Raw genomic sequence first — 27004 nt, 5'->3', positions numbered from 1 at the left:
TGCATGCTGGGTAAAATTACTGGTCGCAGCTGGAGTCAGTCTTGTGCCTCAACTTGAATTGTTACGAGTTTCACTACTCACTAAAAAATATAAAAGTTAATAACTACTCTGATTTCAATCCATAAAAACTTACAACTGAAACAGTTTGCTGAGACGTCTCTGCAAGAAAAATTATGCTATGAATGCAATTACAATTGCAAATTGTTTTTTTTTTACTGATTTCTTATGAACTGACCAGTGTGACAATAACAAGTTTAGCCCAAAGTTGTCATGGCAGTTATGATATGTAATCATTATGTGTTATTACATAACTTGCATACAGTACATATACATTCACACCTGTGTGTAGTGTTCACACTGCACAACCAGATTTAAGGTGAGAAACCCAGAGGAGCCAAATGAGCGCAACAAGGTGAGCTTTTTATTCCCGAGAGTGAAAACAAAATAGTTCTGAGAGACGATTAGCAAACAAGGTCAAAATTCAGGACACAGATTCAGTGCAAGTGATTCTGTAATGTGACTCCTTCTCTCTTTCCTCCACTACAAACTACTGTAAGAGCCTTCCACAACAACAGAATATAGAGAACTAAACCATGTGGGTTGTCTGACGAAAATCACTGCACATCAAACTATTCCGCCGAATAACGGTAAACTGTGTCCATCCTTCCTTTTAGTCTCCCTCAGCAGCATCTCACACCCTTTCATCTATTCTTTCTTCGTTCGTCAATTCTGCTCAGAAGACTGAACAAGCTGCAGGTGAGATTTGGGCTGACGAGTATTGAAGTGGGGAATATTAGCCGAGACGGCTCCATTGTACGCGTGTCATGACTGTAATCTTCACCTCCATCTGCTGCAGTCACTTCTCTCCTCCATTCACTGGCTAATTTCTGCCTTTTTCCTCAGCCTTGTCAGAGCAACCCACTCAAACCTGAGCGAGTGTGCGGGTGTGTGTGTGTGTGTGTGTGTGTGTGTGTGTGTGTGTGTGTGTATGTGTGTGTGTGTGTGGAGGCTGCACTAAAAAGTAAGTGCAAGTCAGCTGACAAGTCTAGCGTCCGTCCGCTTCAACACTTAAGTGGACCTTTTCACCACAGGCCACAGTGATCACAAACCAGCAGGACAAAAAAATGCACCTTTCAGCCACACGAGGACATAATGACCAGCGAGACACCGTGGAACTCAGCGACGTCCACAAGCTAAACAATATGCTTTTCACTGCAAGAGACACAGCGTGGTCTTTGTGGTCGTGGGCGAGACAACAAGTCAGACATTTACATTTTTGCAATCAATTCTCGCATGCATTAGTACACACGGAACCAATCCAGCTGGAGGGGAATTGAAGTTTGACAGCGCAGCTCAGGTAAATCTGTGTGGGAGAAGAGGGATCAGTCTCAAAGCATTGATTTATTATCAATATAATTGCTATGTTTGCCCAATTTAATGAGTTTACCGTTATTAGGCTTTTTAAAATTTTGTAATGATAATTTTCACCAGTTACATTGTCACACTCAGACTTTCTGAAAGCAACTAAACAGGGAAGAACAATGAAAAAGCAGGCATCATACATGTCATCTAGCATTTATTTAAGACCGCCGATGCCTTTCAGGTGTGGATACAGGCCGATAAGTGTTTCTGGACCAAGTTAGTTCGGAAGTTATGACACACTCCTCTAATAAGGTTTTATCCAACATAGACCAGTGGGGAGTGCAGCTAATCCCACACAACTATCGGTGGATGCAGAGTTCATTGTTGGCAGGTATTCAGTCCCATCACAGGGCAAACACAAAGAGACAGAGTCACATACACTCACAATCACATCTGAGGGCAATTTAGAGTCATTATTCTCCATTGAAAGGTTTGAAGTTTGCAGAGAAGACATGCTCAAAGCAGTATTTATCCTTAAGGTAATGTAATAAAACTTTTAACAATAGCTTTGTTGTTTCCTGAACGTATTTTACACATAAATTTGACTTGTCTCAAACAAAGTTCGGGCTCAGCGATGCATTGTATTATAAAGGTTTACTAAATGAATGCTATTGTTTGAGTTTACTGAGATTTTGAGCAATGGAGTTACTGCAGTCACAAAAATAAAAATAAAAACCCACAAAAAAACAGCATCACAATGACATTTGAGGTTTGATGGGAAATCTGATGCTCATTGTAAACATCTGTGGAAAACATGAAGATCTTTACTCAACAGCCACGAAAAATTGAATGAGTCTAACTTAATGTGACAATGAAGATATCTGCCAAACATGAAGAGATTCCTGCAAGGCATTTAAGAAATACTGCAATTAAATGAATGAGACTGGAAAAACCAAAAACCTCTGCCGACAGCAGATCCCGAAAAAAGTTTGTGTCGTTGCTGTTCTCCCATTCTCACTGGACAATACTTCCTCATTAGCACTAACTCGGCCCTCAACAGTTCTCTGATTACACTGGATTCTGCACAAACCATTTTCACCAGCCCTAATTTTTGTGCCATGAGGCTGAATATTAGGTTTTTATTGCTCTTGGTTATCCACAGTATTTGATCCTACATCTCATGTAACAAGAGTGCAGCGAGTTACTGAAATCTACCTATGAAGGTGGTAAGCTAGTGATACTAGCACGTACAGTATTATTGTGATCCAGCGTCATCCAAACAATCGGCCCAGCACCATCAGAAGAGTCAGTGAGCACAATGTGTCTGGATCTGCCAACTGCAGCTCTGGTCCTTATTTCCATCTGCGGAAAATAAGAAAACCTGACGGCAGAGATTCAAACCTCACACTTGCACACAGGCTGCAGCCGAACGAATAAAAATAGAAAAACCAAAGGGGGACAACAGAATCATGCCGAGTCTCATGCTTTGAGAATGATAATTTAATTTGCTGAATTCACCGTGGCTCCCAATGCTGCTTATGGTTTTATGCGACAGCAGGCCATTAGCCAAGGGCAGCGATGCACAATTTGCGGCGTGGGGACTTCAAGCCACGCAGAGATTTGTTTACTTCTAATATTTTCCCATATTCAGTGTTTTCCCCACAGTTGACAAAATATTCCTGAGAATGAAAGCGGAAGATGTAACCCCCCCTTTCGCCACAGACAGTTCCCACATCATCAGTGCCTGTATTTCTGAAGAACAGACTTGCAGACCATTTTGAAAGTCTGTGGTGCATGAGATGCACACCGAGTTGTTTACTTTGATAACAAACCACTTAAAGATTCATTAAATACACCAAGACTCAATGAATCCCAAATGAAATATCATAATTCCAAGTCGGGTAGGAATATAAACAGCCCACGATCTCAGTGATAAATAAGTAATTAGGCAGCAGAGTGAGGAAGTGTATAATTAACACATAAAAAAATGGCTCTTCACGTGATGATGCATTTATCAGATTTAAAAGACTTTCTTAACTGAGGAAAATCTCCAGTGGGACATTTGAGCTGAATAGTTCAGACAAGAGGCTCAAACAGCTCCTCCAGAGTTGAAAGCAGACCAGACAAAGCACGCGTTGTCAAACCATTGACTGCAATACAGTAGGAGACAGAATCCAGTGCTTTTAAGCAGCAGCATGCATATTCATGTCCACTCAACAGGAAGTCTTCCTCCACCGCTTGTGCCACTGCAGACTCCACACTCTCTCTCAATATGTGCATTGATGTGTAAAATTTTATTCCCCTGTTATTTGGCAATCAAGTAGTGCTTCCTTGAGATGCTGTTTAAAAAGGTCAGCGTGGGCTCTGAAGAGAACGGCTGTTATGCTGATATTGGATAATGATTAGAGTGTGAGCCAATGGTGCCAACTCCATGTCTGTCAGGGGGGTGATTTGATTTGAAATCTTCCCTGAAGATTTCATGCAAATCGGGTGAGTAGTTTTTGCGAAATGTTGGTAAAATACAGACATACCCAAAAAATGCACGCAGCCCAAAACAAAACCTCCTCAGCCAAACTTTTGTGGATGAAGGTAATAACCTCCAGACGTGCTTAAGCTGTTTGAAAGAAGAGAGGAGGTGCAGCGTGGAGAGACCTCTGCTGTGAGATTCAACCCGTCAATCAATCAATCTCCACATTGCAAATCACTGCTGTGCATCAAATGCCGTCAGCTCTGCTTTGTCGATTGGTGAAAAGGGAAAGAGCTCAGCATTGAAGCTTAAGACAGTGAAGTGGCCTTATTTTGGTTCTCCCTCAACAACTTGGACCAGGTGTTTCATTATCGCTGTGTTGTTACCAGCCAAACGGGACGGACATGACCCCCTCCGTCAGTTCCATGTGAACGCCTCACACAAATTACAGTTAAGATTTCTGATTCATTCTCTTACAGATGAGCTAAAGATGCTGATCAATCGTGCACCACTGCGTATAGTCGTGACTGGAACAGTGCCTACATGTAAACAAACACCGTCACTTGTGTTTACTGCCGAGCACATGGGCGCAGTGAGACGGCCTGCTGGAAAGCAGTGTGTGTGTGCCGACTGACAATGAGAACAGCCTGGGCAAAGACCTGAGTCATCTGGTGCCTTTTGGCCAAGTCACACCATGTGATCACAGCTCACCCCACAGAACAGGTGCCTACTTCCAACAACAGCAAAGAACAGACAGAGCAAGAGAGAGAGCGAGAGAGCGAGAGAGAGAGAGAAAGATGCATTGAAGATGAGTCCTCAGATCAATGCCAGGCCATGACACAGGCAGCGACCTCAATCTGCACTGTGAGCTCAAATCTTCCAAACTGGTGCTTTACAGAGCTGCTCGGCTGCATCAGCTCAAGGAGGCACACATGTGTGGGGGCGTTCTGGCACTAGATCACCAGAATATCTCTTCCTGTAAAGAAAGCATGTTTTCCCCATTATGAAGCCGTTTGCGCAATTGTGTGTTTCCAATCAAGCCCGCCTTCCCGGCAGCAGCAGCAAGAAACCTGAACTGGGTTAAAGGGGTTTTCACATGCAATGTCCTTAATAAATAAATGCCTCTGTTAAGAACCTTTATTCCTTCCTTAAGTCTGCAGCTGCATTTTTAATACATCGCATGTAGCAGGAAAAGTATATTGTCTTAAACTTTTTTGAAAATATTCCTGAAACATTTTTCCTATAGGTTACACTATTTACCTTTTACAATGCTGTGGTTAACAAACAACCTTTTATTCTGAGAAACAGTTAACGGTTGAGTTAACATGCAGGCAACACTACGTGAAACTGGAGGATTTCTGGCTTACAAAACAACAGGGTGGCAATATCTACACACATTGGAATCAAACTGTAGAGAAAATTCAATTTGATGGAATTATCTCTTCATTACCGCCTACTATGAGTTTAAGACACAAACTCCAAGGCACAATTTGCACATGGTACAGATGGCTGAATTTGATCTGATAAGCATTAAACATTTAGGTTGAATTATATGTTGAAATTTACATCCTGTTAAATCCACAGAAATAAACAATTTATATAATTATTTTAATTCATACCTGGTCACACCAATTTGGCTTTGCATCTTGAAAAGATAAATTGGATCCAGTTAGGTTACAGCTACTCTCACTGAACAATGTTTCAAAGTTTCTCCGAAATGAGTTAGAGAATGAGTCCGTTTCCAAAAATGGTGTCACTGTCTGTGTTGCCTTCAAGCGTCTGCTTCATTTGTGGACGCACACTCGCTCACAGCTGCTGCAACGCATTGACGCATTGAGCCGTCCATCACCGTGTGGCCACTCCAACGTCGACCAACACATTTATTGTGCCGCTGTAAAGTCAGGTGATGCGAAATCATAAAAGACACTTGAGATATACAGCAGTTCAGTCAATAGAAATTTACAGATTGTTGCGAGACACTGATTCATGACCTCGATGTATCTAGAAATTACATAGGAGGTGACAGACGGCTGCAACAAACTGCAAACAAGCATGTAACTGGCAAGATCACGTCAATACAACCCAGCTAATACAGCACAGTTCATGTGACCTGCAGTCCTCCCTCATGTTGCCGTCAGGAGGAAGGATTGATTTGGAGGAATCAACAGTTCTGCTCCTCGGTGGGGAAACATTAGCTAATTCTTAGAGAGAACGACATATGAGACAAACTGTTCATGCTATAATTCAAGACAATGCTAAATAGTAATCAGCTCACATATTTGTTTTGGGGTTTTTTAAATATCAGTGATTGTTCCTCAGGGTCTCATTCAGGAGTGACAGGAGGAGTGATGGTGAGATCAGCCACAGCCTGTAGCGGCCAACAGCAGTAATGTGCTCGCTGTACCAGACTGTTGTGGTGGAGAGGAAGCCGAGCCGTGAGGCAAATGATTCTGTTTACCATAAAGAAAAGCTCTCCATTTACATTCTCTCCCGCACTTATGATTGCGAGTGCTAGGCCATGACGAAAAGAATGTGATCACAGATACAAGCAGGTGAAATTAGTTTTCTCAAAGGATTCCGCCAAGAAAATAAAAAAATAAAAATCCTACACATTAAGAGGAGTCACTTAAGGTGGATTAGGATGACCCTTGTTGAACCACCAGATGAAGGTGTAGAGACGACAGACTGGAGAGAATATATCTCTCGCTCTGGCTCAGATAAACTTGTCGTTCTCCCTCCATGCAGTTAGGATCTGAAGTGTTGAACATATCTGGTTGGATGACTACTCAGCATAACATATGCCAACTCTCCATTCATCCCCCCGTACAGAGATCAAATGAAGGACTCAAGTATTTTTGCCATGTTAACTACATCTTGCTATGAGAACCCATCTGCTTTCAAGTGTCATCTGAATAAATCTCTTTCCAGTGCAATAATTTAGCATCAGATCCATTACCCCTGTGTTTACATGCCATCAAATGAGGATATTGTTTGGTCTTCTTCTCCTGGATCAGATGTGGTTCTTTTGCTTTAATTTTGCTCCCTACATCATCAGGTACTCCTGGCACATCAATGGACATCGACACCTTTTTTTGTATTCTTAAAAAGAACTGATCTGTTCAAAATGTAGATCTAGATTGATAGATGGATCACTTCCAAATTTAAATCCCCAGGCATTGCACTTAACAACTTCAGAGACAAAAACTACAGGCAGTCTTTAAAAGAAGCCAAGAAATATTCTATAAACCAGGGGTGCCCAACCCCGGTCCCCAAGGACCCCTGTCCTGCATGTTTTAGTTCTCTCCCTGCTTCTGCATACCTGAATCTAATGACGATGTCACCACAGAAAGGTTGTGAAAAAGCCCAGTCAGGAGCCACTCATTGTAATCAGGTGTGTTGCAAGTGGGAGAGAGCTAAAACATGGGAGGACAGGGGCCCTCGAGGACCCAGGTTGGACACCTCTGCTATAAACATTGACAAATTGGGGAAAATATCCATTATTTTAACCAACACAACTGAAAAACAACTATACATCATCAAATCTTTCTCCAGAGAAATATTCACAAATAATTACTTTGCAGTAGTTTTCCTTTTATGGCCTTCTGTTTGAATAATTTTGTGATGGAAATATTGATTGATGTATTATTTATACGAGGCGGGCATATGCATTTTTATTTTGGCAGCCCATTTCTTCATTATTCCAGAGTCAAATCATAATCTGGTTGGTCACGGGTCAGCGTGAATAACATTATATACTCCAGCAGTCTCTCTTTCTCCATCCCCCTCCTGTCATATAACTGCAGAGCAGGGTTTTTGCATTGTCTTGTTGTCCTTCCATTGCAGGGGAATTAAGAGAAGAGCCACCCCTCCTCTTACCATCTATTGTGCATATGAGCGAGTGAATGGGGGGGGTGGATGCGTGCTAGCCTTACTGTGACACTGTGCCCTTCGCTCCGCCTGTCCTCCACACACTACAGGCCTGTGTGTGCAGCGTGAGTGGAGCTGTGTGTTGCAGATAAGAGTTGGAGTATTGCGTGAAGGAGAGGGGGAGGCATGTGTAAAAAAAAAAAAAAAAAACAAGGTTCAGAGCTCTATCACCCAGTCAGGTTCACCTCTGGATGCCCTTTTCCTCTACTCGCTACCATCACGCCCTCCTCATGAATAATCCAGCTGGTGAAACTGGCCGGGCCACTACTGACACATTTCAGCTTGAGTCCCAGCAGTGGAAGCTGTCCACCATCGTGCCCTACTGAACTCTGATCAATCACTGCTTAATATGCATGCATGACTTTTTTTTTTTTATTCCCTGTGATGTGGAGGATACTTCCAGCCGGAGAATTCATGTATATTTCCCGGCACCTCCCTCAGCCTAGGCAGACAGTGATGAGAGCCGTCTTCACTCATATCTTTATTGTCTACCTGTTTGATGTCCATATAAATTCCTATTGTAAGAAAAATATCAAGCAGTAGTGTGGCTCATGATTATTAAAGCACACCACAATCGCATGTGTTTTTTGTTTTTTTTTAATGTGGTAATAATAGCCACTACTTCTTGAGGGTGACTTGCTGTTGCTGAGCAAAACTGTGACAATGTCAGCAGCATGAATTAGCAGATTGCAACAGAAGCTCCTACAGCCACAAACTCAGCCAAGGGAAGGAATCTGGAGCATAATTAGTGCACCAGCCTCATGCATAAGTCAGGCAGATTCCCCTTCAGAATGCTGGGTTCAGATGTGAATGATGATGTGCCAACTCAATGGAAACCATTTTTTTTTTTTTGTTGTTGTTCTAGGACATTTTAGGGGGAGTTTGTCAGAAAGCATTAGCGTTGGTGTATTGTCCCATTTCTGCTTCGAGAAAATATGACGCAGGTTGTTACATCACCGCGCGAGTCCATGAGCCAAATGTGACAGTGTCACGGCGGTGAAAAAAGTGCTGCGCTGATGTGTCAGCTGGCAGCGTGAAGACTTACATGAACACTACACTCCTTGGATCAAGGGCGGCCACATGAGCATTCTTTGACCTCTTTTATCCACACTCATTAGCTATGCAACAACAGGGCTGCTTTGAGACCCTCTGAGAGGACCCAGAGAGAACAGGTCTGTTGCCGTGAAATGGAAAACCAACCTGTTTGTCGTGCTCGCCTACACCGCATGCTAATGTTGCCCACATCAATAGGGCTCTCCCTGCAAAAGATGCAGCCGGGGACGCAGGAGATTGGAGGCTGACGGGCGAAACGCAAACACGCCGGCAGCACAGCGAGAGCGCGCCAGGAGAGGACAGCGGCGGCCCACAGACTGCAACAGGCGCAGCTTTTATTAGCGGTTACACTGATCTGGGGAATGATGGGAGAGCTCCAAATGTTTTGTCCTTTTCTCCTAATAAAAAAAAAAAAAAAAAAACCTCCCCCCTTCCTTCTCCCTTAACCTCTTTTTTCTCTCTCGCTCTGCCTTTTACAGAGCTAAAGCACACAAGCTTTACAAAAGGCATTCGGAATGAGCGTTAAATCAATACATGCAGGCCGTAGTCAGGCATCAGTCACAGGAGGCAACATTAATATACAATCCGATGGTAAGAGACCACAAAAAATTCAATCGATCTTTCACTAATAGGTCAGCTCCTGCAAATTAGAGTATCCACTGAATCATCAAACACTTTGTATATTAGATTAAATCAAGAAAATGACCAAAGTTTGAGATATTTATAGAGGCAGCCGTGTGAAGAAAATGGATATTGAAGAAGAAATTAGATAACTAAAGTGGCTATGGGTGGTCTGCAGCGTAACAGTGCAGGTAAACAAACATTGAGATTGAATAATGGGCATAGCGATAGCGCTTGCTGAGGCTCCTAGTGCTATGCTTCCCATCTCTGCCAAGGGTAATGGGATTTCTTGGGTTTAAATGCACTTCCCTCACTCTGTGGAGCCAATAGGAAGCTAAACTATTGATCCACAAACAATTTAGCTGTCCAGCTGTCCAGAGAAGGGGAAAACAGGACGCCCCTAAATGTATAATGAGGCTTCCCAGGAGCTCAACTTCCTCAGTATTCGCTCCACGTGCCAGGAAGCCTTTGCCTCTGGGCCCTGTGTGATTAGCCTTCCACCCATACACTTCTCCAATCCCTCACCCAGAAGTCTGAGGATCAGCCTGCTAAAGAGTCGATGCGCTTCACACCGAAGACAATTCTGATTAATGTAAGGATCCCACTTGACCCTCTGAGCTTGTTTTTATTCAAAATGCCACTGGGATATTTCATAACTCCTCTTTAATACATTATCTAGGTGTCAGGGTTGAGATGAACCCACTGCACAGGATGCTTCATCACCACAAGACAGAATAAACACCACGTGTGCATACAGTATGTGTACTTCGAAGGTTGAGTATTGCTTGGATGCCTCGACCGCTGAACTAGCACATTGATGAATTTGTCTTGTCTTCTGCACATGCTCCCAGCACCATAGCAACAGGCTTCGCTAAAAGGCCCCAGGAGCGTCTCAGTCCCGCCGAGAAAGACGCTTTCCGAGCTAATTGGAGAGTTCCCTCCACCACTGGGCTTCCTCTTTATCCACAGCACTATAAGATAACAGACGTGCACATGTGAAACCAAACTGCGCGTTCATATTCTCATGATGAACACTTAAAATTTAAATTAAATTAGACTCAACAGTTAAGAATGAAATGATCATGAAGGAAGAGACACGGATGCAGAATAATCTTCAAAATAATGCTATTTAGCATTCAAAACAATCATATGGAATACATGACATGGCATTAAAGCTTTACTTCAATTAGTATGGTCAGCTTTGTCCAGCCTATTTAATCATCTGTACCAGTGGGGTTGTTTTATGTGGGACGTGTCTCCCCTGACGGGTGCCAGAGAACTTTACACCAGAATTAATGAAGCAGAAAACCTAACTAAAACATACATGATGGTTAACGATTGTTATAGCCTGGGTGGCCAACTCATTTCTGTCCGGGGACCACAGTGGGATTTTGAGTGGGTCAGAGCAGTAAATGGTAAAATAATGACCATAGGATTAAAAATGTTCCCTTTATTTCATTGTGAAAGGGTCACAAAAAGTAAGAGCGGATGATTTTGTTGATGGAAATGTTCAAGGCCTCGTTTACACAACATTTTGTTGTGTTTTTGGTGTACGTTTAGCTGACAACAGTGCAGTGGAAAATACAACATTAGCAAGTAGTTCATCTGCACTTGTGTGGGTAGAACGACAATAACAACAATGTTAGCGTCCAGAGTGTCATGTCTCTCAGTCCATATTCTCTTGGGACTTGGTAGTTTTATAGAGGACAGCCACCGTAATAACATTCCAACTTCCTCACCTGTCCATATTAATATCTTTGTACTTGCTGTTGTTAATGTTTGTAGCGTATTGTTCTCTGCACACATGTGTGTGTGGTTTCATTATGTTAAAAAAAAATCAACAGTACCCACTAGTGGCATGGCGCTACCTACATTATTTTCAGGTTTTTTGTCAGACATCGTTTTCAAACTATTGCGGGGTAAACGCAAAACTCTTCAGAAACCAAAATGCAAAAACTATACATTTTCAATTGAAACACTGTGTGAACTGGGCTTGCTGGCCGAAGTCTAGGTCTGATTTTGTAACAATAAGGTGAAAATAGCTCATGTGTACAGAGAAATGACATTTGTTAACCATTACCTAAATCGCTCCTGTGTTAAGTGTTAGCAGACCTTGTTCTGGAGGTTCTTCACGCCATCTGCTTCCCACTGTGAGAATCTACTAGATTGGCCAACTGCATTTATTTCCCATTGGAAAATGGGCCTTTCCCACCTCATGAAAACACTACAATTTGCCAAGATGTGCGAGTTATATGTTTTTCAGTATAACACTAATAGTAGGCGTATGATTAGAGGAAAAAAAAGGTTTTTTTCATTGCAAAAACGGGTAAATCACAAAACACTAATGACACTTTATTCTTCCATGCTCCTAAATGCAAGTTCAAGGTGCAACTACAAAATGTAATCCACCCCACATGGCATCTAGTGACTGGGTACATTCAAGAAATAAGCCGTAGAAATTAACGATTTAATTTAGGAGAATAATACTGATAACATTGGAAGGGTTGAGGGTACCCAGGTGCTTCATGATCTCCATGAAAGGAGATTTATTTTTAACACGAACCCCCTCTGTTCGATGGCAACGTTATCCCCAAGTTTTAAATACGGTTGAGTGATCATCAGAAAGTGTCTCTGTGGTTCATTATCTTAATGTTCTCCAAGAAAATGAATGAGACCAAAGAGAAATGTACTTTCAGATAAACAGACAGCCATTCCTTCAATGGAGCAGGTTGGTTGAAATCCCAGGGAGTACGTCAGACACACTCCACTGACGATCAGATGGAGGAGTCATCTTTTAGAGAACCAAAATAGCTCGTAACTTCTCAGAAAACCCTGTAAACAATGTGTTCCACTGAACCTACGAAGGTGCCAAAACAGATGGCTGCAGACTCCCGTGTGAGGAGTCAGTCCACTGCGTGTAACACAACACTTCTCCTCCGTGAAATATTAGAGGTACTCTGACACTTTTGCTTAATTAAGATCCATTCACATCAACATGCTGTGTATTGACTGCTCAATTAGGGCAAACTGGACACTGAACCTGCTCACCTCACACTGTTGTCACCTTTATATTTGTACTTCATTAAATACAAATCTTTTTTAATGCTAAACAACATCAACCAAAATGTAATTGGGCATTTGATTATCTGATTTTATTGTAGCCCATCAAAGTGAAGCCAGATAAGGCTTTTCCTGCTAATAAATTTTCTGGGGCGACAACGTAATGAGGGAAGATAGAGAATTTTTCTTTAAAGGCCAGATCATACCGTTAATGCAAATTAGACTTTAGAAGGTCACACATTTGTAATCTCTCTCTAATTGAGTCTGTGAATCCCTGCAGATTTCCTTTGATTGTAAAGCTAAAAATATCTTTTAGAAAACGGAGTGAAACATCAGAGAAAAGACATAAAATCTCGTCAAATTTAACCTGGTTGAAGGTTTTGATCTGCTTTTAGACGTTGCCAGATTCATGTATATCATAATGTAGATGTATAGTTGAGATTTTGTTTCCATTAAAAGTTTGTTTTTGAAAAAAGAGTATCTCGTTACACCAACAAATCATTACTGCTGAACCTAAAACGTCTTCCCATTTCCTGATAACCCTTTGATAACATCGATCAATGCCATCTGATTTCCCCCCCCAAGTGGCAGGGGGAGATACCGGGCCATTTCCGAACACTACCTGCTTGTCCGGTCTGCATTATCTTAATGAAACTTGTGTAATCTGATTGTCGATGAGACTTTACTTTGGCATGTAGACAAAGCAGAGGAACAACATGAGTCACTGTGAAAGCTCAGAACTTTATCAACAAATTAAATAACACTGATAAAGAAGGCGAGATCATATGGTTTATGAAATCAGGCATATGACATTTTAGTTTATAGACTAAAGAGATTACTGATGTTTGTTCAGCTAAGCCTTCCAACCATCTTTCATTTGTCAGTGAATAAGCGTTCACCAGGACCTTTATTGCTAAAAATAGGCTTAAAAAATCAACAGCTGATGTCAAATAAAACTATTTTTATCTTCGGCAACCTAATTTTACACTGATCATAGATATCTCAGACAGAAATCACATGCTGTAGTCGAGATGGACTCACATACATCCTTTCTGCACAGTAATGCACATTTGAATTTTTTAATCCAGTGTGTTAATAATAATTCATATGGGGCTTGGCGTTGCAAATATCAAGCCTGGTGAAGTACTAAGGGCAATTACTTAAGACAATTAATTCCACATGAACAACGGTAGCCCCAGTTTTACATTAAACCATGCAATGGGGAACTCATTATGTATATTACCTATGCCTGCTATTTTTGCTCCATAAAAAAAGCAATAAAATGCAAACATATCTTTAAATTGTTTTGCTCGAACACTTAGCCTTAAGATAATTAAATCAGACAATAAAACAATTCTTTCCGGGTTAGCCAAAATGATCTAATCTAATGAGCAATAAATTGCTCAACTTCCAATGTCGTCTCATAATACAAAACAAAGAAACACCCCCACTTGAAATGACACTAACGGAAGCCATTTGAAGCTGCTTAACACATTCAGTGGTTCCGAAATGTTTTCTTCCTGCAGCAAATCCAATTTGGACAACGCCAAAGTTGAATCCAGAACCACCGGATGGGAACCACCGGTCTATTCCATTGCACAAAGACGGCAGGCGATCAACAAGTGGTCTCTCCAACGAGGATCTATAGGGTAAGATGCATGCAGAGCAGGGAGCAGGCCACAGGAGGAGATTCAATGGCAGTCCAAGTGCAAATCTCATTCAGGTGGCCAGGGATGGCAGATGGGGACTGAGGCCCTTTCTCCTCTTCAGGCATGAACAGAGAAGAGGTCTGTTTCCAGGCAAACGCAGAAGACGTCACGTCTCTGCCTCACTGCCGTACCATTAGCGAGTCCCTCGCCATTGATCGGAGCTGTGTAAATTGCTGAGCAATCTATTACAAGCATCAAGACGAGAGTGCTGCATGTTTTGTCAGCGGGACACAGAGAGGCACTTCTCCAGACAGCGAAGACAGTCGCAGCAATAAAGACAAGCGTCTGCACGCCCATTCCAGCACGCATCATGTTCCTCTGCGTTTGCCTGCATCCTCGTGCCGCATCATCTTCCTCACTTGTTTTTTACAAGGTCTGCAGGACAGATTCCAGCATGGCTGATGTGACGTCTCGCAAACGCTGCTGTCGGATGCCAACGATGCCAATCAGTTTAGAGTCTCTTCAAAAGCCAACGCAACATCTGGAAATCTCTGCTCAACTAATGCTTTGACTCTTTATCCAAGAATTCCTCAACCAGGACTTGGAAGGACATCTGGAAACAAATCTAATCTCTTAAAACGACTCTAAAATTGCCTCAATCTCACATGGCACGCCTCCAAGGTTCTGCTGGTTGCCTTAATGAGGACAAGTGTGATTAAAAAGGAGGCAGAAGATCAAAACAACAGCCAAAAACCATGAGAAATAAAAGCAAAACACTCCTCTTGCATTTCGCAAATGATCATTAAAAAGTTTACAGCCTGTTGACAAAAAGAGACTTTGTCCACTTCCTCCTCATGTCCTTAAGTTACGCACAGAGTGGAATAAAGTAATAAGAGTAAATAATAAGGCTGAAGACAGAGACTTCAGCTCGTCCACCATGCAACATGACAGAAGTAAAGCTGGTGTAAGTGCAGGGTCATGTGGAGCCGTTTGACTGTGACAAATGGAGGCTGAGGCTGTTCCGTGATGCTGAAATGCACCAAAGAACAGCAACGTCTTGCAGGGTGCTGCGTTACGTAAAAAAATAAGATCCTTTTCATGCGAGCCAGCGTGGCCCTGCAGCCAATTGTGTCAGCTGGCAGGGAGCAACTTTTTCTTTTTTTAATAAAATCCAATCTTTTATATTCAAACACAATTGTGCAGGGCGGTGCAAAGCAGAGAGGATAAAACGATGCTACCTCGCACGCGGTGTGTTAGCCTACTTCTGGGCATGGGGAAATCCATTCACTTAGCATGAAGGAAAAGGGGGTCTGTCCTCAGGGTGCACACAGGACTGCACAGGATGCATTAGCAGCAGTCGAGCTTACAAGATTCATAAAGTGCTCCACCTGACAGACGGCCTGCAATCCCTCCGACAGCTTTGCGCCACATTACGGTTTGGATTCAGTCGGGCTCGAGCATGCAAGGGAGGAATCTCACACCTGCGCTGCAAAGGCAAAAATGAAAAGTGACCGCAAAAATTTAAAAAGGCAGAGATGAAGAGTAGCCGAAGGTGATTCAGAAACATAGTATCCAAAAATACTCCCACTTCATATCAAAAATGCCACAGTAGTCAGAAAAATAAACACAAATTCAAAATCTTGCCTGGCGTACGTGTCAAAGTGTCCTCGAGCGAGAGACTGAAACCCAAATCGCTGCCAAAGGTGCTTGGATGCACCCTGGATGGGAGTCGTCACTCTTCTGCGAGTGACTGTCTGAGCAAATGGGGGGGGAAACTTGTAAAGGGAAGTGGAATATACACAGAGAGCACATTTATCAGCCAAATGCATATTTGATGTTCACGACTGCATGAAAGATCACAACAGCATGCTCATTATTATGTGGTGGGAAGTTGTGCTGGTTAAAATGGGAGGTGGCCAAGACGTTGTTCAGTGAGCTCCACTCATTCCAAACATCGTTTACCAGCATTGGAACAGCAAATCTCCTGCTTTATTGAAACGTCAACCCATTATGCGATAAACATCGCAATGTCAATCCATCACTGACATTAGGAGGTCAACCACATTTTACAATCAATGAGCCCGTGCAGATAGCTGAACACACATCCATCCATCTTCGACAGTATATGGCTTCCTCTAACTTCGGGTCCGGGGCTGCTGGAGTCAATCCCAGCTGACGATGAGTGAAAGGAGACGAGTTGGACGCCTACGTGAACCGTTAAGGCAACAAATGTCTTACATAACATGCATTTCTTTAGATCCATCGTGGGAAGTTGGAATACCCAGAGAGAACCCATACATGTCGAGGGAGAATGCCAGAAAACCACACATAAAAGACTGGTGTTAATCGCTCTACCGCCACAATGCAGATTTATTCATCCTCTTTTCTGCTTTATGCAACTCAACCCATAGTCAGCCACGGCTCATCTCAGCAACAGTCACCAGCACGTCACAGGGCAAATGGGGAGAACCTAAGGTTAAATTATGGCCCCCATTAAACCTCAAATGCATGCTCAGAGAGTGTGGGAATAAACTAGAGTACCTGGGCAACACTTGCCTCCAGGTCATGTTAAACCTACAAGGTTTTCTATGAGGTGACTATGTCACAAAAATTGCAGTCCCACAATCCAGGGACAATAACAGGAAACATTTGGGACATTTGTCATTTCTTTATAACGGTCTATAATATTGCACAAGTACCTTGAAGGTTAACCCTATCCTTCAAGTGTCTGGGAATCCCATCAGTGAGTGACAGACGAACAAATCCCACCCTTCATCGTGCTGACAGTGGAATCACTGCAAGTTTTCTTCACCTGACTTTGGGGTCGATGTGGAGAAGGATGAGTTTGTCTCCATTGAATCCTCGTGCGGTGAGTCAGGACGCGCCCATGACAGCCTAGCCTCTCCTCTCCTCTCCTCTCCTCTCCTCTCCTCTCCTCTCCTCTCTCTCTCTCTCTCTCTCTCTCTCCCTCTCCCTCTCAGCACCTCAATCCTCTCAGAATAAACCCTGCAGTGGCCCATTACTAAGCATTTACCCTCAATCTGACAGCAAAGATGACAGAGCCGAACCTTCTGCTTCAATCCACTCTTGACACGCGTTTCAGTTCCAGCCCACGAAGTGTTTCTCCTGGACGTCTCGGAGCACTTTCAATCATCGGCGTGTCGGCGCTATCGGGATATGGCTTCGGGCGTCTGTTTAATTAATCGCGACTTCAATGCCTCGGAGCAGACGTCCCCTCCTCTCCCCTCCTTTAAAATATAAGGCATGTTCTCTGTGCGTCGCCGGTGTGTTTTGGGAGGTGAGTGAAGTGCATGTCAGGGTGTGCAGCAGATCATGTAACGGCGTCCTCCCCGCCACGGCTGTTTGCTGCAAACACGAGATCTCTCTGCATCTACCGACTGAATCTCAACAAATCATGCGAAATACCTCTTCTGGGTACCCGCACCTCTGACATTCCTGCAATGCGGATGGCTCTGCATTTGCTCCTTCCCACCCGCGCACGTTGTAAACAACACTGGTTTTCCCCAGCTGTCAAAAAATTTATTAATTAAATTTTTTTTTTAATACAGCGGCTGGCTTCTCCAGCAAATAACCTGAAAAACTGTACGTTTCCTGTGAGAGTCGGCGGGTTCTTACCGTTCGTATCGGGCAGCTGCGTCCGTGCGTCCGTCCGTACGTCTGCGTGTCCTTCACGATGCTGCGCGCACCTCTGCTCAGCAGCAGCGCGTGGCCGGCCGGGCGCACGAGAGCAGGCAGACTGACTGACGGAGCCGCGGTCCTGTCCCTGAGGAGAGGAGAGAGGAGAGAGGAGAGAGGAGAGAGGAGAGGTGGGGGCTCCTTCCTCACTCCAGACCTCCGTCACAGCTTCCCATTTATTTACAATCTATACCTATTTATTTATTTTGTTTATTTAAAGGGAAAAATATACAGTAAAATTACTTTACAGGCCCCCAAAATTACAGTTGTTTCCCCCAACAATTTCACAAAGGTGTGCCCGGCAAGGTTATATTCAAAGTGTATTTCTGTAAATCCAGCCTTAGTCCTGAATTTCAGCCGGTCTAAAAGTCCCTCCAATGAGCTTTACGGAGAAAAGGCCGTTCCTCCATTGGTCCATACCAACTCTATGCTCCCCCACAGAAATAAGATGCTATATGCTCATGTTCACCATGGAGTTATTGCTTGAAACACTTTCTATCAACCAAACCGGGCTGTTGCCAGAAGAAAATAATGTCACCCCCCCCCCCCCACACACAATTCTCGTGGGCAGAGTGGGTCGACCTGTGGGAAGGTTAAAGAGATTGGTGATGTCATGAAGGGAAAATATCTAAATTGCTTGTATGAGCACACTTTCACTAAAAAAAAATGGGAGAGGTAAGCAAGAGAGATGGCAGACCTTCACTTTTGGGGCCTCATACAGAGGCTCAGACACATAATAAGGTTGGGAAACCATTGTAAAGGGAATTTAGCCGGAACCATCCAAAGAGTAACTGTTGATTCTCTGCAGTTGTCACAGTTTGTTTGATGCATCCATCTTCGATACCGCTTTATCCTTTGCAGGGTGATGTGATGCTGGAGCCGATCACAGCTGACTATGGACAAGAGCAGGATACACCCTGATCCATCATAGAGAGAGAGAGAGCGAGACGACATACTCACAATCCCACCTCTGGGCGATTTAAAGTCACTATTAACCTCACATTTTTGTTTTTGGACTGTAGGAAACATGGAGTACCGTAAGCAAAGAGAGAACATGCAAACTCCTCACAGATATAAGGCTTGCTGACATATAAACCGTGTGTACAAATGATGCGTACGCCACTTCCCACGCAAAGTTTGTGATCTAAAAAAAAAAAAAAAACTTTGCAGGAGAATGTGCGTACCGGTGCGCCAACTTTGCGCACGTACATTTTGGACACGGGGAACGTGGCGTGTGAGGTGGAGAATTGAAGCCAGATTCATCTCATACAGTTAATATCATCAAATATTAGACTTATAGATCCATGTTATCATAAACAGCCAAGCTGCAGTGGTATAGATGTTTTTTTAGTGGAACATTACTACTGAATCAGCAGCACCATGTTTATATGTCAAATTTTCAAATTGATAGAGCAGTGGATAGGACTGATTGATCGTCAATTGTGACAAGGTGTGGAACAATCAGTCTAATTTCAGAATAAAATACCGCGGTGACAGCTGTGCATCAAGCTGCACTGTGGATGTGCTGCATGGCCACGCGCTACGGAGTGCAACGGTGGTGGAGACAGACGACCTCCTCCACCCACGGCCTCTAACTCTAGTGACTGAGGATAAAACACAAAGTCCACTGAGCCTTTTCACAAGTCACTGTTCAAATATTTAATTCATACATTTATTAAACAGATAAAACTGAATTTTATTGGTCCTCTGTGTTCTCCCCCAAAATGTCTCCTTCCCTCTCCAACACTTTGAAACGTCACAACCATGGGGCAGTTTTTGCACTCAGCAGTGTATTCGCATACTGCCGCCATGATGATGTCACGCTCCTCTGACGATGAGCTGTCGATCACTTGTTTTTTCTTGAGTGATTCCTCTACTGTGACCACCAAATATAATTTTCCTGACCGCCACCTCCTCCATGACTATTTCCCTAGCTCCATAAAATTCCTTCACTTCGTCTTTACTGCCGGGATTTACTGTCAAATGCCGGCGATCAACAAGAGGCTGATTGAGATGCAACAATATTGACGAGGCACTTTGCATTGACCACTTATGGTTAACAGGTGGGCGTGTTGAGGGCGGGAGATGAACTGCACAACCTTCCCGGTGGATTGTGCTCTATAAAAGGAAAGTGTTTACAGATGCACATACACACGGTTTTACTGATCCTAATTGTTTTTGGCGCACGCCATTTTCAGCTTTTGGGCATATGTACATTTTTTGCAGGAATCCTACGCAAGGTTTTATAAATGAAACCCCAGATCAGACAAATTGATTTCATTTCAATCTGTGGTAGAAGCCCAAAGTAACGGTCACCAATTCAGTAAAGATATTCTTCCAAAGCTTATTCTGTTTTGAAGCTGTTAAAGTATAAACCCACAACCACCCCCATTGGGAGATTAGTTGTCGCCTCAGGGAGTTGGTTAAAAGCAAAACAAATAATCGCAACGTTGTTTGAAGACTTCCAGATCAGTTGGACATCACAACATCATACTGCAAGCAAAAAACAGTCAACTGGAAAAAAAACCCAAATGTATGTAATTCCATAATATTAAAAATGTAAATACAAACAGTAACAATATACTCAAAGCCAGGCTGAGATCCTTGTTTATCACCATGCTGGAACAAATATACTGAGGAAGCCCGGATGTGCAGCACTTGTGTGTCCACTGGATCTATTGCAGCCATTTACTTGGTTAAAAACAACCCCAACTTTTTGGGTGTTTTTTTTTTTTTGGGGGGGGTAGTTGTGACCCCACTCTCCTCTGAGCGATTATCCTTCTGTTCATATCACATGTTTCACTCTTTAATGTGCCGTTCTATTTAGCCAGCTTAAAGTGAGAATTTAACATACAAATGGCTTTTTTTCTCAAAAACAAAAGTTAAATGAAAACTTATGATACAATGTGTATTTATTTTTACAAACAACTGCACAACAATTTGGCTTCAGATTAAAGACTTGATGAAACTATGAGGCTAACAGCAACTGGTATATTACCAGCAATATTTGAAAGTAGTCAACCTGTTTTTGTTGCTGTGTTCATGCAGGGGAGAAACTGGCATAGTTACCAACTGGGAAATTCCAATTTCCCAATTTATACAGCTCACAGGGCAATAACAAATGACCCACTAATGTTTTTTGAAAAAGCAATCTACAGAATAAGTGTGTTTTAAGAAATGTTTCAGCCTCCAGGATTCATTCTCAGAAACTGATTGGGGAAAAAGTCCTGCTGGGAAAAAGGCTCCTCCTGAAACTCTCTGGCACCCCAACAGGAGAGGCTGTGAAACCCAATGATGTTCGGCTCTCTCAATACAACACTAACATAATATTTAGTGTTAACATTATACACTCCTGGTCAAAAGTTTTACAACACCCGAATGATTAAGCTCAACGTCTCATTTTCGGTCTATATGTTCGACCCACCCCACTTTGACAAACATCAACCAAGAGGCGATTAAAATGAAATATTTGGAGGTACAATGAATGTTCACACAACATTTAAGCATACTTGCAGTAAAGCCATTGTTTTGATGCCTTTATATCCAAACATCCTTACAGCCACTGCTTTGAATCTTTGCAGTGACAGACATTAAGTCTATTTCAGTGAAGTGGCAAATCTGTCCGAACATGTACCTCTGAGAATAAGCCAAAACAAGCAAATAATAAGTTTTTTTTTTTTTAGTACGGCAAGTTGACCGTTACTATGGTAACTGGTTAAACCGGTTAAAAGCAGGATAAGAGCTTGAGCTACCCCCTGTTGTTGGGGGCTGGGCACTTGTTTTCAATATCGACCGTGTTGTACATGTATATAGTGACAAACACTGTTGACTTAACACTGGTGAATAAGGCCAAAATAAAGTATGTTCTCTTGCCATAGCTGGTACAAGCTAGAACCACAGAAATACAAAACATATCCAAATAATTACAAGTTTTACAACAGGTAAATGAGGAAGCGCTTCATCATTCTTCATGTGTGCTTGACGTTCAGATTACTTTTGATGAGACAAATGATAAATGAGGCCCCTTTCAGCAGCACTGGTTTGTTCAGGCCATGGCTGATTAATTGCTTGATAGACACTCATAAAATGTGGCCATAACAACCAAACCGCTATTTGACAGATCTTCAGACGACACCTTAAGCAAGCAGAGAACCTCTTAGCCAGGCGTGTCAAGTTCAGATCCTCGAGTGCCGAAGCGCTGCACGTGCTGCACGTGCTGCACGTTCTCCACGTTCTCCACGTCTCCCTCCACTGAATGTCCTGATGGTTCATCACCACATTCAGCCAGATAATCAGCTGCTCATTGAAATCAGCTGTGTTGAAGCAGGGAGACATGGAAAACATCCAGGATCGCAGCTCTACAGGACCGGAGTTCGACACTCACATTCTAAACTTAACTCAACTAGTAAGCTTCACTCACTAGTTAAGAGATAATTTATGTAAAAAACTGACTTATCTGCTTTGGATTTAATGAAATCTTGTGTAAAATAACAATTTTCACTTCGAATCTGCAGGTGTTTGTTTCTAAGTGAAAGAATAATGAACAGTTTGCACCGACACTACTCCTGCACCATTTGCTGCAATTCATATGTTTATATCAACATTCAGAAGACTATAAAAAATGTGCTGTCGTGTAAAACCACCCGTCATGAAAAATTATATCCCATTAGATTATATTTCACTCCGGTGTGCGTGACTCATTAAACTCTGACCTGATCACCACAAATTGGATATGCTGAATGCATTCTCAAGGTAAATGGCGATAACATTGTTTGCCTGGTGGTGTTGGACGGACGCTGCACAGGAACAGTGTTTTCACAAGTCACTCAACATGGCGTCATTCTGAAGTCTGAGGGAGAGAAAACAAACCTGGATGCTAATTGAACTCTGGCAACACTTGCCATAGCAACTTTTTTTTTTCTTCTATCTGGACCAGAGATCAAATTTCTTCTCTGATGCACTCAGTGATCCGTCATTGCTGGTATGGTGATAAGAAAAGAAAAAAAAAGAAAACAATGTTAACCAATGAAACAAAATTTGATGGAATTGTGTAGGTGCAGAATTTTTGACACCACAAACTTCATCTCATATTTGTGCATTAATATTTTAATGCACCTGTGGATGTGGTTCTAGATCTATTGGTGTTCATGTCGATTGGTGCCATGTTCAGTTAATTACAGATCAGTTTAAAAACAGAAGGAAAAATATGTTATTGTTTTACAACTCTTGATAACTCTGTGCTTATATATATATACGTATATGAGATATTCAAACAGAATCCACAAACAATGGACTGTTGCCTGGATTCACAGCTGCGTGAACACATTGTATTTTCAACCGTACTCACTGGGAGTAGGAGTGGCTGAGAATCAGCCGCAGTTATTGAGCCGCCATGAGAGTAAAAAGATAATAGAGAACAACAAGCCTATTAAACTGCAGAGCGGGTTGTTTTTCCATTCCTCCAACGTTCCACTCTCCTTTTTAATATTATGCACACTGAAACAGGCTAAAAATCGTGCAGCAATACTTTCAGCTCACCTTCCTCCATTCGGACTGTTTTACATTTAACCCCAATGCTTGGTGGGATTAACCTCTCCACACCTTCGCCGGCAATCAGTTTGTCCTCATCCTCACACACCTGCTGCCTATTACCCATCAGCTGAGCTCTTCCTCCCCACCAGCGATGGCCTCCTGTCAGTCTGCTCTGCGATGCCTCAGCTCTTGTGCTGCTCCTGGTCTGGCTGATTGATTGTTGTGAGACCGGTCTGGCTTGTCTGCCTGTCTGAGCTGACTTTCTTGTAATGACGTTATAAAATATAGACCTATAAAGACTCATTTTGGCCTTTGACCTCTGTCTCAGTGTGCTCTGGAGTCATCAATCCTGTGTGATTTTTTCCCCCCACATTTCAACCAAAATACATTTGAAAAAGTGTGAAATATCAAACATTACATCACATAAGTATATCCTGATGCACATGCAGCTGCACGTGCAGTTAAACCATGTCATTTATTTACATTCACCTTTAGTTTATATTATATAAATATATGTGTGCTCAGCAGCTAAATCAATCTTGTAAAATTGTCCCATGAAACCTTGTTTCCTGACATCTTCTTCCTGGAGTTCCGCTGGATTGCTTCAAATAAAAGGCTGCAGACGCCCACTCCATTCTTGACCACACCTGCTACAAGACAAATCCACAAGCATTCAAAGTAACAGCATTTGGAATTTGACTCAACCCTAACCTTGCTCTAGATTATAGAGTGCCGGCATTTTAGTAAAGTTAGAGGGCCCGAGCAATAAAATGGTAGCAGTATTACCTTTGTATAAACATTTCTGAACAACAAAAGTTTATCAAGTTAAACATTTTAAATAATTGCAATGGGCCTCGTCCATTAACTCCATTTTGCAAATGTATGGCTTTGGTACTAATGATCTAGCTTTCACTGCTGCACCACCGATGCAATCTCTAGTGAATAAATCAGACACATGAGCAACTTTCCATGGAAATGTCAGTGTGTTCTTTGTAACATTTAAACTTTTCAATGTTATTGGACCTTGGACAAAGCCTCCAGGTACCCCATTCTAGGTTGTAGCCACTGCTTTAAAAGACATAGAGATGAGGGTTGATTTTTTTTTTTTTAAATGTTCCTATCTACAGCTCTGAGTACCGTAGACTAAATTACACACCATTGTTTTGGGGGATATTTTTGAACAATATACCTTTTTCTCCCATTCAGATAAATTGAGCTGCACATACAGCCAGAAGAAAGAGTCAACAGGAAGCGTGTGACAACAGCCTGAATAATAACTGTCTGGCTGTTTTTCATCAGGACGATATCAAAAGGCCACCTCCACTAATTACAATGCCCATGTGTCGTCCAAACACGAGACCATCTCAATCCCCTGGGATTAGTTTTAAGTCTCAGATGTAAACACCAAACAGCAAATAATAATCTGTGATGGCAGAAGCCTATAAATAATGCAGGAATCTTTGAGCAAGAGCAGGGTGGAATTAATTGAAGGACTTAGCCTCTGTTGGGTAAATTCAGAGGAACGTATCAAAGAAGATCTTTTGAGTGTGATCAGGAGCTGACTTTACATTGAGGTCGCGGCGTTAAATCAAGGTGAATGTGGCTTTTTCTTTTTTTTTTCCCCAGAGAGAAAGGTTATTATTCAGAATTTCCATTAAAAAAAACACATGATTTCATCTGAGCTAATACACACAGAAAAAAAAACATTCTCTTTGACCAAAGAAGGAGGGGATGGGGGTGTGTGGGGGTGTGTGGGGGGGGTGCTAGAAAAATCTGACACCCAACTGGAGGCGGCAAGCCAAAAAGGATTCAGTAACTGAGGAAAACCATGGCGTCCAAATAAAGCAGCATAATATCTCGCCCAGCAAGAAGATATTATTTTGTGTGAGCGTTATCCAAGCTCTAAATGTATTCAACCCTCAGACAAACACTTTTGTTCCTCTTTCAACGCCACCGTGCAAATAGAGACAGATCCTGCCGGTGGAGAACACTGTTACAAGGCTGGTCTCTGGGGTGGATAAGAGGAAGCGCAAACACCCTTCTGTCTGGGGGGAAAGAATAGGTGGCTGTCATCTATCTGTTTGGCAGAGGAGGAGGGGAGGAGGCAAGGAGGGGTGGAAGAGTGGGGGGGGGGGGTGGACGTGAAGGATGCATGAGAGGGAAGAAGGGAGGGTAAATGTGATTTAGCCCCACTGATCTCCACAGGGCCTCACGTGAAGGTAACCCCCCCCACCACTCACGCATCCCCCATCACGCATACACATGGGATTTAGAGGGGGCGCATGTGGAATAGGAGTCGGGTGTGGAAAGATTCCTGTCCTTGTGTGATCTTGATTTTTAAAAAAAGGAAAAAAAAAAGTGGGGTGAAAGTGTGAGAGGGGGGTTAATGCCAGATCGATATAACAAAACACTCAGGTTTGCACTTTACTGCAATGAAAACTGCCACCCTATGAGCTCATTGCCCCCCTAAGGGAGAGAAAAATGGCTACTTGTTTAATAAAAATGCTAAAAAAAAAAAAAAAAAAATCTAATTTGGATAGAGGTCATTTCTCTCCTTCAGTGATGGTTTTCTATTTCGAAAACCAAACGTAACCAACCCGTCAGGGCCCAAGTTACTCCGGGCCGACAGATGTGTGTGAAAGTGTGTGTTTGTTTGTGCGTGCTGTCGAAGCATTCATCAGCCATATGGAAATGTCACAGAGTAATCATAAACAATTATCTTCCCCGGCTCTTGGAGCTTCAGAATAGGGCACATTTACATAAAGAGACACAAAAGGCTCTGCCACTTACATTCAAGGAACAGACGGCCTGAAGCTCAGCGCCCACTCAGAACATTTCAGAAGCTAAATGACGAGGTTTTTTTTCTCGCACCTGACTTTGATCTGTCTCTGAAAGATCACGCCATTCACTTTTTTTTGGAGCAGCTCAGTTGCAGATTCTTTGAGAAGACGCCATCAGAGCCACACCAGGCAATGATCCTTTATCCTCTCCAATGGAGGACGGCTGTAGTTGGACATAAAACCAGCTGTAGATCAATTGGAACAGGCTTTCCGCCCAGCAGTAAATCAAGGAGGCAGACACAGAGGGCTTGGAAATGGGTAATGGATGTGATGGCGCACGTGCAGCTGACACAGGATGAACCCACGGCGGATTGGACGAGATGATGGATGGAGGGAGGGTCGGTGTGTGTGGGCTGCGAGAGGAGGAGGGGGGTGGGGGTGGGGGTGGGGAGGGGACAGCAGAAGGGTAATGGGGCAGCTGCTTGTTTGGTGGCAATGATCACCAATCGACAGGCAAATAATGCGATTCGGCTGCCATGGAAATAGATTGCTCAGCCTCTCAGAGGAGGTAATTGAGTGGTCAGAATGTCAAAAGAAGGACAAATAAAAATTCAGAGGATCCCAGACATTCAGAATGTGGAGTATCACCTATAATGATGCAATGGAGGGGTTTGCATTGCTTATTTATGAATGCTCAAAATGCCTGATGGGATTTTGTTTACAGCTTGTATTGAGTTCAGCGAATATCCTTTTTTTTCTTTTAAATTCAGTTTTTAATGCCTGTTGCTTTATTCAGTCATCTCTATGAGAGTCTGAAATCACTAGATGGCAGTAAAGTCCAAAGACAGAATCAGACA

General features: G+C 42.8%; 1 protein-coding gene across 1 annotated transcript in view; it reads right to left on the bottom strand.

The window, feature by feature from the left end:
* The window catches only part of cntn1a (contactin 1a), a 73933-nt gene extending 56022 nt beyond the window's left edge, over positions 1–17911 (bottom strand). Inside the window, exon 1 of the mRNA XM_080505590.1 lies at positions 17776–17911. The gene's annotated coding sequence lies outside the window, so the exon portion shown is untranslated. The remainder of the gene's footprint in view (positions 1–17775) is intronic.
* Positions 17912–27004: the final 9093 nt, after the last annotated feature.

This window comes from Blennius ocellaris, assembly GCF_963422515.1.
Source record: "Blennius ocellaris genome assembly, chromosome: 11".
NCBI lineage: Eukaryota > Metazoa > Chordata > Actinopteri > Blenniiformes > Blenniidae > Blennius > Blennius ocellaris.
Note: the sequence above shows the minus strand (reverse complement) of the source record. Positions and strands in the feature narration are given on the sequence as shown.